The following is a 16,054-nucleotide window of genomic DNA, read 5'->3' as shown; positions in this document are numbered from 1 at the left end:
ATACCCAATAAATGTTAGTTTATGTATGATTAACATCACAGAAAGACTTGCAATATTTCTTGCCCTTCATTGGCCTGCCACAAGACCACCAATGTCTCATTCTTTTGAGACCACAGAGCGTATGTAAAAATCTCCCACTAAGAACGAAAACCCTTAACCTGAGAAGGAAAAGGCAATGTACATTCATATTGATTGGTCACATTTGCTAGACGTCAACTTAGAGGACTTTTGGGGACAAAAGAGATTCTTGCCATGACACTAAATGTCTGCAAGAGCTTGTGTGATGTTGGAACTGTGGTTGGGGACAGTTTGAGAATCAGGACCAAGGAGAACCCAGATGGTCTGCTGATGGAAGGTGAGGTGTTACCCTTGCCTGGTGAGTGGGCACTCAACAGTGGACCCCAGGGGCCAGACCCACAGGCAAGACCAGGCTGCAGTAGTAGCCCTGAGGTAGTAGAAAGCATGGTGCGCTTTCTCATCAATTCACTCACAATTCTTCTAAGCCTAATTTTAGAAAGTGATGAGCTTCCCTTGATCATTTCAACTTTAGCATGAAACTTTTTATAAAAATGTATCCTTGAGAATAGTTGCCCTTCTTTTTTCTTTGGTTTCAGTGTACTATATCTATAGCTCCACAATCTCCCTTTGTATCTTCATAATCCTAAAAGAAGTTAAGAAAAATGAATACACTCCCAAAGGCTGCAGTACACCACTGTGTCTATAAATAACAGTCCTCTATTGCCCACTTGCAAACCCACTAAGAAAGTAGATCATACATTCAGTGTTCTGATCACAATAAAATATTTTTTTAAAGAATTAGAAAAAAAACTACAGCTGAGCTTCCTGTGCATTGGTGTGGACTGTGGAATTGCCATGCAGTGGAGACTCTGGGGCAAGAGGACATAATATTCCCCCAATCTCCACCGCCTTCGGAGGATCTTCCCTGTAGGTAATGCTGCTGTTGAGTGTGGACAGTACAGACTTCCAGAGAACCTCTGTGTGGTGCAATTGTGCACACAATAACTGGCTACTTTGAGTGGGTGCTTTTGATTTAATGATCATTGGAGATCATTAAGATTTTATTGAGGTGTTATACACAAAGCAGAACACAAATATTTCAGATGTGCTGATGAATGAACTGTGGCAAATGTATACATAGTATAACATTACCCAGATCAAGAAAGGCAAAGGATATTTCCAACACCCCAATCTCTTTACCTCAGAGACATGTTCTTCTGAATCTTTGTGTATCAGATTCAGTTTTCACAATGGAATCATGACCATGCTCTCCTGTATCTGGCTTGTTAACTGCTCAGCATAGTGTTTTTTGAAGTTTATTCTTGTAATATTTTATACTAATGATTTTTGTCCATACATTACAAAGTGTATGAATGCTAAAGTAATACTAAAATGTATGAATATACCATAGTTTGTTCCCCATTCTTTTTTTTCCTTTAGTACTAGAGATTGAACCAGGGTCCTTCACACTGAGCTATGTCCCCAGACCTTTTTAAAATTTTTATTGTGAGATAAGGTCTCACTAAGTTGCTAAGTTGCCCAGGTGAGGTTTGAACTTGTGATTTTCCTACCTCAGTCACTCAGAGTTCTGAGGTTGCAAGCGCGTGCCACCCCACCCACCATTTTCCATTCTCCTACTGAGGGACATGGGGTTGTTCCTTGCCATTGTGTTTTGAAGATCCAGTTGCTGTCACATACCATGCAGCTTGGAGATTGCTTTCTGATGTTGCAACGACCACATGTATTTACCAATCGAAGAAGGTCTCCTATCCTCTGCATCTCTGGCTTGTTCACAGTCTACTTCCTGTCTTTGGTGATGAACCTAATTATCATTTGAAACTAGCAAGAACATAAAAATTTACTTATCTTCCTATTATTTCTTTGTTTTTAGGAAAGTCATCACTTGAAAATGTTAACCCAGTTACATGTGAAAGTTTATAGCTTCAGGCTCTGTCAACAATTATAATGAAACATAAATTGTGAAATTAAAATTTGTTTCTTGCTCAGAATGGTGTGTGTGTGTGTGTATGTGTGTGTGTACATCCCTGATGGGAAGGGTTCTGAGAAATGTATTGTTAGGCAATTTCATTATTTTGTGACTATCACACAGTGTCCACACAAAAGTCTAGACAGTATAGATGAGCCTCTCCATCTATGCAATCAAGAGATATGGGCAACAGGCGATGCAGAATGCTGAGCCAGTGTTTTGAAATCTTCCACATAATTAGGCATTAGGACCTTTTCAGCTCCAGGATGATCTTATGGGATCATCATCATGTATGAAGGCCATCACTGACCAAAACATTGTTATGTAGCATGTGTCTATATACATATGTCAAATTTCATATATAATCATATGCATGTATATATATTTATATGTAATTGCAATAAGAATATTAGACTATTATTCTGTTACTTAAATTGGTTATAAAGTTTAGAATATATAAAATTTGAGTCACTAAGTAGAAAATAACTCAGTATAGTGTATACCACATTAATTCGATGTCCTTTGGCAAATGTGTTTATAATGAACAGTGTGGAAATCATGTGCTGGAGAATTCCTTGTTTATTGTTATTCAAGCATTTGTTCTCTGAACAATGAAAGGGTAGAAGTGGGCAGAAAGTGAGTTTGACTCTAAAGTATACAAACTGGCCAGGAAAAAGGGCCATCAGTAAGTTTGGTTAGTTTTAATGTACTTATTTGGACCTACTTTGAGGGATTAAAATTACTCGGTTTTAGAATAATGACAGAATAACTATAAGGAATACTACTAATATTGCTAATGATAATCCATTATTTTCCACATCATGAACAATGAAGAGAGGTCGATATAGACAGACTAGGACCATATGGCTAAGCCAGGGATTTAGCTCAGTGGCGCCATGCCAGCTTTGCAAACGCAAGGTCCTGAGTTTGATTTCTGGTACTGGAAAAAAAATATGGCTAAAATAATCTCTAAAACTCTTAAAACAAGAAACAGCATTTAGAGAAAAAATAAAGTTTTCAAGATGTCACTACATCCAATCTGTTGGTTCCATCTTCTCCTTAGTCTCTGTCTTCACCTCACCAAATCTGAGCTCAAAATCATTTGATTGGAGCTTTCTCTTTCTTCTAAATTTGTCCCTTCTGTTAAGCACTGAGATAAAAAAAAAAAAACCAAAAGTCTTGGCCTGGAATTTTAATCCTGCTTTCTACCACTAGAATTTCCCCTTCCTAACCGCATTTATTTAAAAAATTCAATTCACTATAGAGAATTAAAAAGAGAGGCAGTAGCCAAAGTGGTAGAGGCAATAGATTGACAACTTCATGTTGGAAACCTTGCCTATAGCCTAGTTCATTCTGGCTAATGGTTACATTTGGTTAGAAATAAGTTTTCCAGGACTATGTCATGGAATTCTGTAATGATATGTCTATGTTCATGTTTTTGTTGTTTAGTTTTAGGAAACGAAAAAGAGCAACCTCTTTTTTCCTGGGTTGTTTTTTTTTTTTTTTTTGGCTTTTTTGGGCTTTGTTTTTTTGGCTGTAAATAAGAGCCAGACTGTCTCCTATTTAAGAACTTTGCTTTCCATATATTGAGAGGAAAATTGCAGTTCAAGGTTACAGGTCAGAATATGAAAGAAATACATGTCAAAAAGTCTTTGAAGAGGTATGCTCTTAACTTCAATGGAATGTTTTTAAAAATTTTACTTAGAACTTTACTTATCATTCATTTCAAGGAAGCTGAAAGAAATCATCCCTTGCTACTAATAAATTCATGGTGAAATCCTTGTCTACTAGCTAACAAATACCATCTGGACCATTGGCAGACAATAAGTAAGCTCTATAACTTATCTTTGTACACTTCAAAAGAGTACCAGGAATAAGCAAGCTATAAAAGTCAACCTCTCTAAATTCATTTAGAGGAGATTGACCAAAGCAGCATTGTCTTATAATCAGAAATTAAAATTAAGATATGCATAAACATATAACAAATAAATAATGCCAAATATTGTAACAGGAACAAGGGTAATACTTGAATTGAATCTTCACAATCTAAAAAATACCATCACATATTTTCCTTCTGGCTTTCTTTTCTATGGTTTGAAAAGCAAAGCTCCTTAGGTTACCCTTCATCTTCCACCAAGGACAGATCCCCCAAAAGTGACTTTTTCATGAGTTTCCTGCAGGCTGTGATTCAGGATGGCTGAAATTCTTCTTGTATAGTTTTCAGTGATTGCATACTGGCTGACAATTATTTTTTAAATTAAAAAATTATTTAAAAATATAAACCATAGCAATCTTATTTATACTCTTTCATGAGATCTTCCTAATGCAATATATCAGAAGCCTAACTGTATTTTCTCCTAAAGAGAAGATTAATTTCCAGATTCTGTAGTGCAACTGGTTAACTTGTAGGAAAGAGACAACACACTAATATGACTTCACCATCCAAACATGGGAGATGTGTTTTGGGTACCCAGTTAATAAAATATATCCACAGTCTGCAGTGTCCTTCCTGTTTTATACCCAGAAGAACCCCAATTCTAGTTGAAGAGAAGGGAATCTGCATCTTGGTTAGCCATCTGTGCTATTTGCTTTAAGACATCCTTTTGGGTAATGATTCCAAGCAATCACCCATTGTATGTAACCAGGCATTGCTGTCATCCCAGCTTGCAGAAGATATCCACTATGATCCCCATGGGTGTAAGGTCAGTCACAATGAAATCAAGGATGTCCCGAAGCTTCAGGGTGGGAGGAGTGTATGGTGGCATTGGAGGAGAATGCTCAGTGAAGTAAATGATGGATGTGCTCGCCACTCCATCTTGTTTCTTTTGAGCATTTTCAATTCAAATAATGAGATCTCTTTGAAGGACAGAGCCTACAAGTCTTTGAGATTCCTGGGTCGCTACCACTGGGAAGCTACTGTAAGTAGTTTCACTGATTATGGTCTCTACACCTTCCATGGTCATGCTGTTCTGAATAAGGACAGTCAGCAAAGGATCAGTTCTCCAGGGTTTCATCACATCCATTGCCAGGGCCTTATGTGCACACTCTTCTTTGGCTTTGAGAAAAGGGGTATCCATTGAGACGGATATGGGCGTCACAGATGCCTTCCCGCCCAAGAGCATCTGCCACCCACTTGCTTGTCAGCCATCAGAGGAACAATATATTCCAAGCCACCAGTCAGTTCAAACATTATGACAACAAAAGAAACAGTCATCCGAGTCACTCCACCTAAGTAGGCTGCAGCCCCAACCATTGCAAAAAATCCAGGAGCGATACAATCAGCTCCCTGACTACACCAGCTATTGAAGATAGCCCAGTCATGGTGGTAATAGGCCAGTTGTTCCATCCCTACTCCTAAAAGTTGGAGAGAGAGGCCAGAAGGGATCTCAGGGATTCCAGAGCCACAGGCATAAGGTGCAAAGACGTTGACAAGAGATATGGCAAGGAAGGCAAATAGAAAAGTCCGGAGGACATACATGAAATAGTTGACTCTGTAGGCAAAGGCTCCGTCCTCCATGCTGATGATAAGCTGGAGCCAACTATTCCACTCTGGGCACTTATCTCGGTCTTCAAAGAGAGTTCCAGCAGCAGTTTTCATGGTTAAACCAGAATCCCTTTGCACATATGCCTTCTTTGAAGTCTATCATCCGGTGCGCAGAGATGTCTATCAGACCAGCTAAGGAACCTAATAGAAGCCCAATAAGGACCATCAACAGCCAACTGAAAAAAGCATCACTCACACTGTGAATTAAGGCCCATGTTGACTCTTTGCTTTTATTGGTAATTTCCCGGTGCCTATCCCAGCCTCGAGTCTTCTCTCTCACCCAACCAGTTGTGTTGAAATCATCATAGGTCTCCACATCAGGAATCGGCTCCTCCAAGAAGTCCATGATCCTATTTGAAGAAGCTACTCCTCCATCATTCTAGGACTTGTCCCCTTCCATTTCTCAGTCTAGAGGAGGAACATCTCTCAGGGAGAAATCCGTAGCTGTTTCTGGTATGTCCATCAAGTCTTCATCCCTGGAGCTGCTCTGGAAGCTACTAAAATTCCCCTGCTGAAAGCCTCTATTATCCATGGCTCCCTCCACATGGCTGTCTTGATCCAGTCTTCTCCCAAATTGATGTCACAGGCTCAGGGTTTCCGAGACTACCCAGGTTTATGGGAAGACTTGAATGGTGTGTAGATGGAAAGGTAGGCTGTGTGGTGCTGCTTTCTGTAAGATGCTAAAACCTCAAACTGGCTTTTAATGTTCCAACTTCTAGATTTCCCTCATTTTACCCAGAGCAGCTTCCACTGATATTATCACAAGAGTATATGTACAACTTGGAAGTCGGAGCAACTGATATGCTCTGTCGCCAAGCTCAGAAGCTGCAGAGCCCATGTCCCCCGCTGGTGGACCGTGTGCTCAGGCACCCCAGACACCAAGTTGAGCTAGCGCCCTGCAGAGCTTCATTCACACAGCCCAGCCAGAGAGAAGGGGGATCAACTCGGCCCAACTAGCCCCTGCACATGCGTGCCTCAGAAGGCCTTCTCCAGGCACTACTGCCCAGCCAGGGGCCCAGGCGGGGTCGGGGGGACCCCAGATTGAATGTTTGATCATTTATGTGACCTCTTAATATTTGAATTTTATCTTACAGAGCATTTAGAGAAGATTCTTACACTTAGTACCCACCCACCTGCCAGGGATTCCTTTAACATATTTCCCATGTGAGTGTAATAAGCAATAGGGGGCAGTACTGGATTCAGGGAATACGCTAATGTACAATAAGAGATGATATGAAGACTGAGAGGTGCAGGACGGAGGCGAGTTCATGGTGATTCAGTGGTGTTCTTTAGTCACTCCACACTGTTACAGATATGGATTTGCTGAAATCCTCATTGTGTTCATCGCCCTGATGGACATTTCTTATGTGATGCTTTATATCACATTTATGTTTACGTTTACATTTATTATGTTCAGATTTACATTTATGTGGTCATCAGTATCCTGTCTACCTTACACAGGGGACAACAACCTCTCAGAATTATCCTGTAGCTATTCACTGAATTGCTCCTATTGCCCAACCACAAATGCTAGGCTCTGAGGGGATATTGTAGGGGCAGAAAAGAAAGTAAAGATGCTGAGTCAGTGAAGCTGAAAATCTCTTCCTTTCCAAATATGGTAGAGGAGGAGAGAGAGGAAAATCCAGTCCTGTGGTTTTTGAATTAGGATAGTTGAAACCTGATTTTGATGTTTTAGTGTTCACAACTTAAGAGAACATCTAAATGTGTATTCTGAGTGCCAAACAATGTGAGTGTGAAGTACTGACTACACTGCCAGTGAAACATCCTAGAGGCAAAATAGCTGTGCGGACTTAGAAAGCAACATTTTGAGGGTGGATGTGCAGAGCTGGAAAGTTAAGAACATGGAAGAATAAAGAAGGCAAGACTGAAAGAGCTCATTAGCATGCTGGAGGCTAGCAGAGAAAACTTGCCGGTTCTGTTTGACACTGACAGTAATCCTCATGGGTGGATCAATATCATTGAAATGTTCTGAAAGGACAAGGCCAGGCATAAATAAAGAAGTGTGTTTTTATCAAAATATTTAATGAGGGAATGAAAGAGAAGTATTTTGTTCCTCGTGGCATTATAAGGTGAGAGATGGCTGAACATTTGAGAAAAGCAAGCTTTAGGCCCAATTCTGGGAAGAGAATTCTAAAATCCAAGCCAACTGAAAGAAGGAGATGTGGGAAATCTGCCGGATGCTAAATCACGGGAGTGTTTAAGTAGAAATCAGGCAGGTCTTCCCAGAGCTGTTAGGTCAAAGGAGGACTAGATGATTATAAGGTCTTTCCTATTGAAATTTTGAGCAAAAGAGTCAATGTGAGCTTAAGAAATTAGTCTTGAGAACTCAGTGTGGAAGCGGTTATTTTTATTTCCCTTGACAAACCCTGAACGATAGCAATATTGGTTTAACTGTGTGTGTGTGTGTGTGTGTGTGTGTGTGTGTGTGTGTGTGTGTATTCTAGTCTACACTGAATGGCCAAGGATAAAATAACTTACTTCTATGAAGGAAATGAAATTGAACTGCTGGTCAGTTAGCCAAGGAAATTAGATGGGGAACATTCTACTGTAGCCCTGTCTCTCTAAACTAAAGAGAAAATTGCTGAATGACCGTGTAACCACAAAGGCAACATCATGGAAACTGAGCATCCCAGTGACAGGTTTATTTCAGTGTTCATCAAGAAAATATCAGTACTGAAATGTGGGGACATGAGAAATAAAATGGTGTATTTTTACCTAAGAGCCAAGGTATGACTGCATAGAGAGCAATATTTTATTGCGGGAAATTAATTTTGCTCTTTTTTGACATGAGAAATAGAAATACTTTAGAAATACTTTCAACCCATGAGTTATATTACTCATAGCTCTTAACAGCGATACTGAAGGTTATCTCAAAAATGGGAACCTTGAGTTTTCAAGGATGAATGGTATTTGTTATTATTTTCTTGTTTTCTTTTTTTTTCTTAGAATCATCTTATTGGAAAAATCATATCTTATAACTTGGAAAGCAGAAAGGTCAAGGGAAAGATTTCAAAGTTTGGGAATTCTAAGTGCAAGGCTTTTGATACCACATACGTTGAATATGCTCTTACATTGAGAGGATAATAGGATGGGATAAACTTTAGAGGGAAAAGCTTTCTCACTAGCTAATGAATATTCACAGCTCAGCCCTCAGCTGTCCTCTATATTCCTGTTGCCCTCCCTCTATCTCCTATAAATCAACAACTTTTTTCAAAGAAAGATCGACTTTTTATGATTAGGCTGGTAACACTGCCCCCTGTGAAGAATCAGGGGAATATGTGTGTGTGTGTGTGTGTGTGTGTGTGTGTGTGTGTGTGTGTGTGTATGGGTCGTTTTTAATGTTCAGATATATGTATACAGTTAATGGCACATAATATCTATGTGTAGACATCCCTATCTTGTGTGTACATTAACTGCAGTGACTACATCTTCACTATTAATAGAAGAACATGGGAAAAGGTCAGTGTAACAATGATGAAATGACATAACATCACCCAAGTAAATAAGTGGAAAGTATTGCTGTCCCATATGGAAAAACGCAATTCTCTGTGAAGTATTGTAGACTTATTTTCTCTTCATGAATCTGTGCCATAATTTGGGATTTCTGTTGTTTGACATTGTTTTTTTGCCTGAAATCTCAGTGTGTGCCCCAGTCTACCTGGTGACTACCTCTCATCTTTTAAGTCTTAGTTGCTGTAGGACTGTTTCCGTGAGAACTTCCCCAACCCACATTGGGAAGAACAGACTCCCCTGGCTCCTGAAAATGCTTTACTGCAGGATGGAAACCTCACTTAGCCTCCCACTCCACTCTGAGTGGCTGGAGATGGAACTCTGCATGACTCTGAGTTTATCAGTCAGTAGAACAGGATTATTCGATTTCACCATCTCGAGCATCACTTTTAGCTTCTAAAGATGGGGAGCAATAATATAACAGAGCAGATTAAGATTTCAGTTCATAACCATAAGTGCTTAAAATTGAAAAGTAAAATAGGATTCTGATGCAGAGTTATTTTCCCTATTTATTGAGACTAGTGGCAACAGACACACACACACACACACACACACACACACAAGCAATTGTAAAATGCTTTATTTAGTTATATGAAAATTTGCAAACTTGACTGGTTTTCAGTAATTTAGATAGAAAAAATCCCTTACTCATTATGTTAGTAATTACGGACCAAAATATGACTTCATTTTCAGTTTCATGATTGTCAAGGAAGCAGAGAGCTAGCATTTGGGTGACTGTTTTGACTTGTCTTTTGCATACATTATTCCCTTTTATTCGAATATTGGGAAACGTTACCAATGGTGTCTCAACTTTCTCCCACTCATAGTAATCCAGCCCTTGGTCTGAAGACCTCCCAGAGCACCTTCTGGGCTTCTTCTTGTAATTCAAAAGTAAGAGCAGCCTCTTTTAGGGTGGTGTTAGTTTTTCGAAAGTTTGAAGACTGCCAGTGTTGACTGGGATGAGAGAGAAAGGAGGTCAGGGCAGGCAGTTTTCCCCAGTGGGTGCAGCTCACGGGGATCCAAGTCCAGGACCTCAGGAGTTTCCTGTCTTCCTCTCTTCCTCTCTTTGACAGACACTAGCTGTGTGCCCAGGAGTGCCGGGCTCAGGAAGAGGAGTCCCTGCAGTTGGGAGCACGGGGTGGGGAGGCCAGGAGTGGTCAGGAGGCCAGGAGTGGTCAGGAGCCGAAGATGACGCTCAGAGAGGCGGAAGAGCCAGTGGGCGGCGGGCAGGATGTACTGTGGGCGGGCAGACCCCGCCAAAGACTGGAAAGGGGCACCAGGCAGGCAGGAAGCCAGCTCCAGCCAAGGGCTGGGGGTCAGGATACCTGCATTTCAGTGTCTGCCCTGACGCTACCAGAAGTTGGAAGGGCTGAAATCTAAACTTGGTAGCGCTGAAATATGTTATGTTACTGTCTCTTATTTGTAGTCAAAATTCTCTAACAAAAGAATCCAAGCCTTGTCCTGCTAGAACTAAATCCCCTGAGATGATCACTAAGCTGGTTTCATGGAAAAATGAACACAAGCTGTGAGTGTGGCTGAATCATCTCCTTATCACGTCTGACAGCATGGAGGAGGTATCTCCAGAAAACAGGCTGTTTGGACAGCTTATCTCTGTCTGTTGGAAGAGATCCTTTTGCCTATATGTCTCGGTGCTTTCAAATATTTAATGTATATAGGATACATAAATTTATATTTAATACATATATATTTCATACATATATGTATACATGAAAACCTGTAAAAGTAGAATGACTTATCTTTAGCTCACAGCCAAATATTTCTTGTAACTTCTGAGTCCTCTCACCTCTGGAACCCAGTTTCAAAAGTCTGTCTGGGCTAAGGAAGACAGAGATAGACCATGAGTGAGCAAGAGCAAACAGGAGCCTAGGCTTCCCCTGGGACCCCGTCTTTTTTGCTTATGTGAAAAGTCTCCGTAATGTTATGCCTGCAATGATTATTTTCTTCTGGGATTCCTTCTCCCCTGCCTATATAAAAAGTCAGGGAAAAAAAAAGTCAGGGAGAGTTTTTGATTCATTTAAAATATTTCAGTTAAATGATATCATTCATTTTTGCTCATTGTAAAGCTAGATGGTTAAGTCACATTCTTACCTAAGGAGCTAGGCTAAATTTCTAAGAGGAAACAGAAATTATCTACTACCCCTACAGCTACTTAAGAAATAAAAACGGAATGGAAAAAAAGACTTTTAGGATCGATTTTCTTTGTTTGGTGATAGCCTTGGGCCCCAAATCTCATTTTGTAGAACATCACATGTCTAGCTTTAGTTTTATTTAGCTCAATTCTCTGGCCCTAAATCTCATGAAAGCCATGTTATAAACTCAAGAAATTAAATTCTTCATGGATTTATGTGAGGCTCAGAAAATGCATTCTCACAATCCACAGGGGAGCATAATAGCTGTTTCCACAATTTCTGAGAATCGCTGTACCTTTTTCTTTCTGAGAGATGCCATAATTAAAGCCACAGGAACTTCGGAACTTCGGTGAACAACTGGTACCAGAGAGGGCCAGCAGATGACCACGTGTCATTCTGAGCAAGAACTAAAGTCACTGGAGGGACAGAGGTGCACAATAGTCAGAGATACAATCCATTGAACATCTGGTGCTTTAAAAATGTGGGGTAGGAAACAGGACTCTCATTTTATTTTTTTAATTTTTAATTTTTATTAGTGCACATTTGCAGGACATAATAATCACACTCATTATAGGGAATTGGTACCTGTACATAACAGATCTCAATTCTTGTTTCTCCTCCTCTCCACTCCCCTTTATTTTGCCAGAATCATTTATCCATAAGTCCTCATAAAGTTAATTATTATATATACAGATTAACAACCAGACTAGGCCAAAAACTTGTAAGACATGTAAGAGAATTACACTAAATTAAGGTATACTTTTAGATACATTGTCCATGCTGGATTATAATAGCTTTTCTTCTCTCTCTTTTTTCCTGTTATCTGTCTTTTATTTTGCACCTTATTTTTATATTGAGTTTTTCACCTAAGAGAAGCCATGGCATGTGTCAACTTGTGCGTCTTATTCACTTCCGGACTCACAGTATAAAAATGGACAGTCGGGAGCTGTTGGTGGTAGTGGAGTTGAGTGCATGACTGTTTGGTGCTCTGTGCTCAGCTGACTTCTGTTGCTATGTGTCCTAGCTATAGGACAGGTGTGGTGAACTGAACAACAGCCTCTCAAAGATGCCCACACCTGAGTCCCTGCCACCTGTGAATATATTAACGCATATGATAAAAGGAACTTTGCAGATGTGATTGTTTTAAGAATCTTGAGATGGGCTGATTATCAGCAATGTCTGGGTGAGCCCACTGAAATCATTGGAGTCTTTATTAGGGAAGCAGGTGGATTAGCATCAGTAGTAGATGTGGCAATAGAACCAAGATGTTTGGACGATGCAAGAAACAATCCATGAACCACAGAGTAAAGGTGAAAAATTATAACTGATATATCTCCTAATTTGATGATAATTTCTACTTAAACATTATCTAGAAAAATGTATTTTTCTCTACTTAATGGACACAATAATTTTATAGAATATAGTGTGATAATTTAATACTTATAAACTATGTGTAACAGCAAAGTCGAGATAATTGAAATTTCCATCTCCTTATATGATTATGATATCCTTATGTTTGGAGCCTTTAAGCTCCTTTTTTATAGTTATTCATAAAACATGTAATGAGTTGTAAGCCATATTCGTATTGTGTTTGGTGGAACATTATAACTTATTCCTCCTATCCAGGTTTTGGTATCTGTTATTTAACCTCCCTCTGTTTGGCTCCACAACCCTCTTCTTAGTCTCTAATAATCACTACTTTACTCTTTTCTTTGAGTTCAACTTTTCTGCTTTCCACATATGAGTGAAAGCATGAAACATGTATCTTTCTGTGCCTCGCTTATTTTGCTAATGACTGTATTGGATCTTCCAACCCATCAATTGTGCAGCAAATGACAGAATTTTGTTCTGTTGAATGGCTGATTAACATTCCATTGGGTGTCTACACCACATGTTCTTCATCTATGCATCTGCTGTTGGACACATCTGTTATTCGTACCTTGACTATTGTGAATAGTGCCCTGATAAATATAGGAGTGCAGATATCTCTCCGATGTGCTGCTTTCATTTCCTTTGAGTACATACTCAGAAGTGGGAAAGTTGCATGATATGGTAGTTATATTTTTACTTTTTAAAGAAGCTTTTATGATGTTCTTCATAATGGTCATATGAATTTATAATCCTACCAACTGTGTGTCAAAAGCTTCATTTTCTCCACATCTTGTCAGCCTTTGTCAGTTTTTGACTTTTTTGATGGTAGTCATTCTGCTCAGGCTGAGGTGATATTCATGGCAGTTTTCATCTGCATTTTCCTGATGACAGAGATAGTGAGCACCTTTTCATATATTTGTTGGAAATTTCTATTCTCTTGTTTTAAGAAATGTCTATTCATATTATTTGCCGATTTTTAAAAATCAGATTATTATATTTTTGCTATTGTATTTTTAGTTCCTTATCTATCTGTGATAAAAGTCTACATTCTTATGTGAGTAATGAAAATAGGTTTCCAAGAATTGAAATGGTAGTGTGTAGATCCCCTTTCTTTGGAAGTCATTAGTGCTTCAAATTTTCTCTGAAAGAAACTCAGTTGAATGTTTTGGCATGTGTGTGTACATATATATGCAGACATACATCTTTGTAAATGTGTTCAACCTATATGCAAAGAAGATAGCCTCAATCTACAGCATTAATTCTTATGGAAGTGACCACTTTAGCAATCACTGAATAGAAATAATTAATGTCCATGCAGAATCTTTGTATTCATTGAGATTATAAATGAACATTTTTTCCAAACACATTTAGAAACTGAGTACTTTTTTATGTTGAAATATTCATTATTTCTTTTAAAATCCACTGATACACTATTAAAATTGATTATTATCGCCCACTGAGAGTAAGAGAGTATTTCTTACTTTCTTCTATTTAGAGTAAGGAAATGTAAGTCAATATTCAGAATTCTGAAATGAATGTTATGCACATTTTGAATTCACTTTAATATAGAAAGCTGGAAACCATTGGGAATATTTTTCCCAACTTATTAGCCAGACATAAAAATATACTAGATTGGTAAAGTAAAACCATCTGTTAGTATCAATCTGGTATTGCTTCTATAAGAAAAATGTTCACAAGTTTTTGGTAGCAAAAGTTTTCACTTTTTACTTTATTGAATCAAAATATTAAGCATCAATAAAACTCCTTCCAGTTTTTTTTAATAGATGGAAATCTGTTGCTTCAAGAAATAATTACATCCAACAAAGTTAATCAACAAGCTTTTACAGTATTAATGTAATTACTTATTTCATGAAAATCAAGAATATTTTAACATTCCTTTAGCATACTCTTTGACTACAAAGTAAAGGTCAATAATCCTATCACAGAAAAAATAATATGAGTTTGAATTTGGACTATAATGAATGGATAGGAATTTCATCTTAATTAACTAGTTGAAAATATCTCTCAAATGAATATTCATGTTACTTTTTATGTTCTTCCAAATGAATAAAAATGGTAAGGGACATTAATATCAACTAGATTTCCAGAATAATCTCATATATTTTCAATAGAACCCATTTTTCTGGAATAGAAGATGAAAACAAATGCATATTTTTTGAAACTTCCTTAAGCACACCCAAATTAGTTTATAATAATTTGATCACAAAAATAATGTTAAATCCTCATGTTTTATCTTAAGGAGATATATAAGAAATCCAAAAGTGATTAAAAAAAGGAAATCATGTGACAAAATGTCGTGTGTCACGTGCTTTATGAAAATAATCAAAAAATATTTCTGGGATATCTATTCCCTCTATCCTCTCCCCTCCAATTCAGAATCAATAGGAGACAAAGGAATTAACTACTACTGCTAGTACTACTACTACTACTATTGCTACTACTGCAATAACAGAATATTTCAACATACGGACGTTCTAAAGCACTCAAAAGCATTTTTCATGAAAAGCTATGTGATATCTAAGCAAAATACAGAGTGTAGCACCATTAACAAGGGTGTGACTGCCATTTATAAACTTGTATACCTTTAGATCATATTTCAATTTTAGTATATGTTCTGCCGAAGTGTATTTCATTGGTACTAAGAAAATAGTTTTTATATGTAAACAACTCTGAAATTAGTACACGTGTTATCCCATATAATCCATGGGGTGACATGGTCTAAGAAAGTGTTTCTCTTTTTTCCTTTTGGTACATAAAATAATTGTGCATGTTAAAATGGTTACTTAGATTTGATAAATTTGGGAATGTTGAAATAGAGGCTGTGGCAATGGTTGAAATGAAAGAAAATAATCAGATAGTCAATTTGTGAGAAGTAACAAATGAAATAATTTAATATAGATGTCAATGTGCAAAATATGTTCTTTGGATTTTCTATTTGAGCAGGAAATGAAAATAAAAACTGTACACTTTTTAAAATTAAACCTTACGAAAATGTATAAATTTGAGAGTCAAGCCATCTATGCAATAGAATCACTTAGAATATAGAAACTCAGAAGGCAAGGAGAAAACACTCCTTTAATAATGAAATACACATCAAAAAGGCTGTTTCTTGTTTATATACTTTCCTTCCCTGGGATACATTTATTTTACACTTAATGATAGCCAAAAGGCTGAGAAGCTACTGGGTACCTTTAGTTTAGTAAATACATTTATAGATAATTCTAGAAAATATGTTCACCTGGTTAAATAATCTATGATGGACTGGCTGTAGCAAATTTTAAAGGAGGCATATTTTCAATTTATCACTGACAAACAGGACTTAAGAGAGAAAGCAGGTTGTTTACTGGGAGTGTTGAGGATGAATCTTAAGGGTCAGTGGTAAAAAGCCCTTTTTTGTTGCAAGAGGAATCAGTTTTACACCCTTCAGAAAGT

At 38.0% G+C, this 16,054-nt stretch overlaps 1 protein-coding gene and 1 pseudogene across 4 annotated transcripts in view; one reads left to right on the top strand and one right to left on the bottom strand.

The window, feature by feature from the left end:
• Fgf14 (fibroblast growth factor 14) overlaps nucleotides 1-16,054 on the top strand; it is a 629,887-nt gene that overhangs the window by 408,606 nt on the left and 205,227 nt on the right. The gene's annotated exons all lie outside the window — the stretch shown is intronic.
• Nucleotides 4,543-5,910, bottom strand: LOC101702252 (H(+)/Cl(-) exchange transporter 5 pseudogene; annotated as a pseudogene).

This window comes from Heterocephalus glaber, unplaced genomic scaffold, assembly GCF_053883595.1.
Source record: "Heterocephalus glaber isolate CG9 unplaced genomic scaffold, H.glaber_assembly_v1.0 deba00001579, whole genome shotgun sequence".
In the NCBI taxonomy this organism is placed as follows: Eukaryota; Metazoa; Chordata; class Mammalia; order Rodentia; family Bathyergidae; genus Heterocephalus; species Heterocephalus glaber.
The sequence above is the reverse complement of the archived record's forward strand: the minus strand, read 5'-3'. Positions and strand labels throughout refer to the sequence as shown.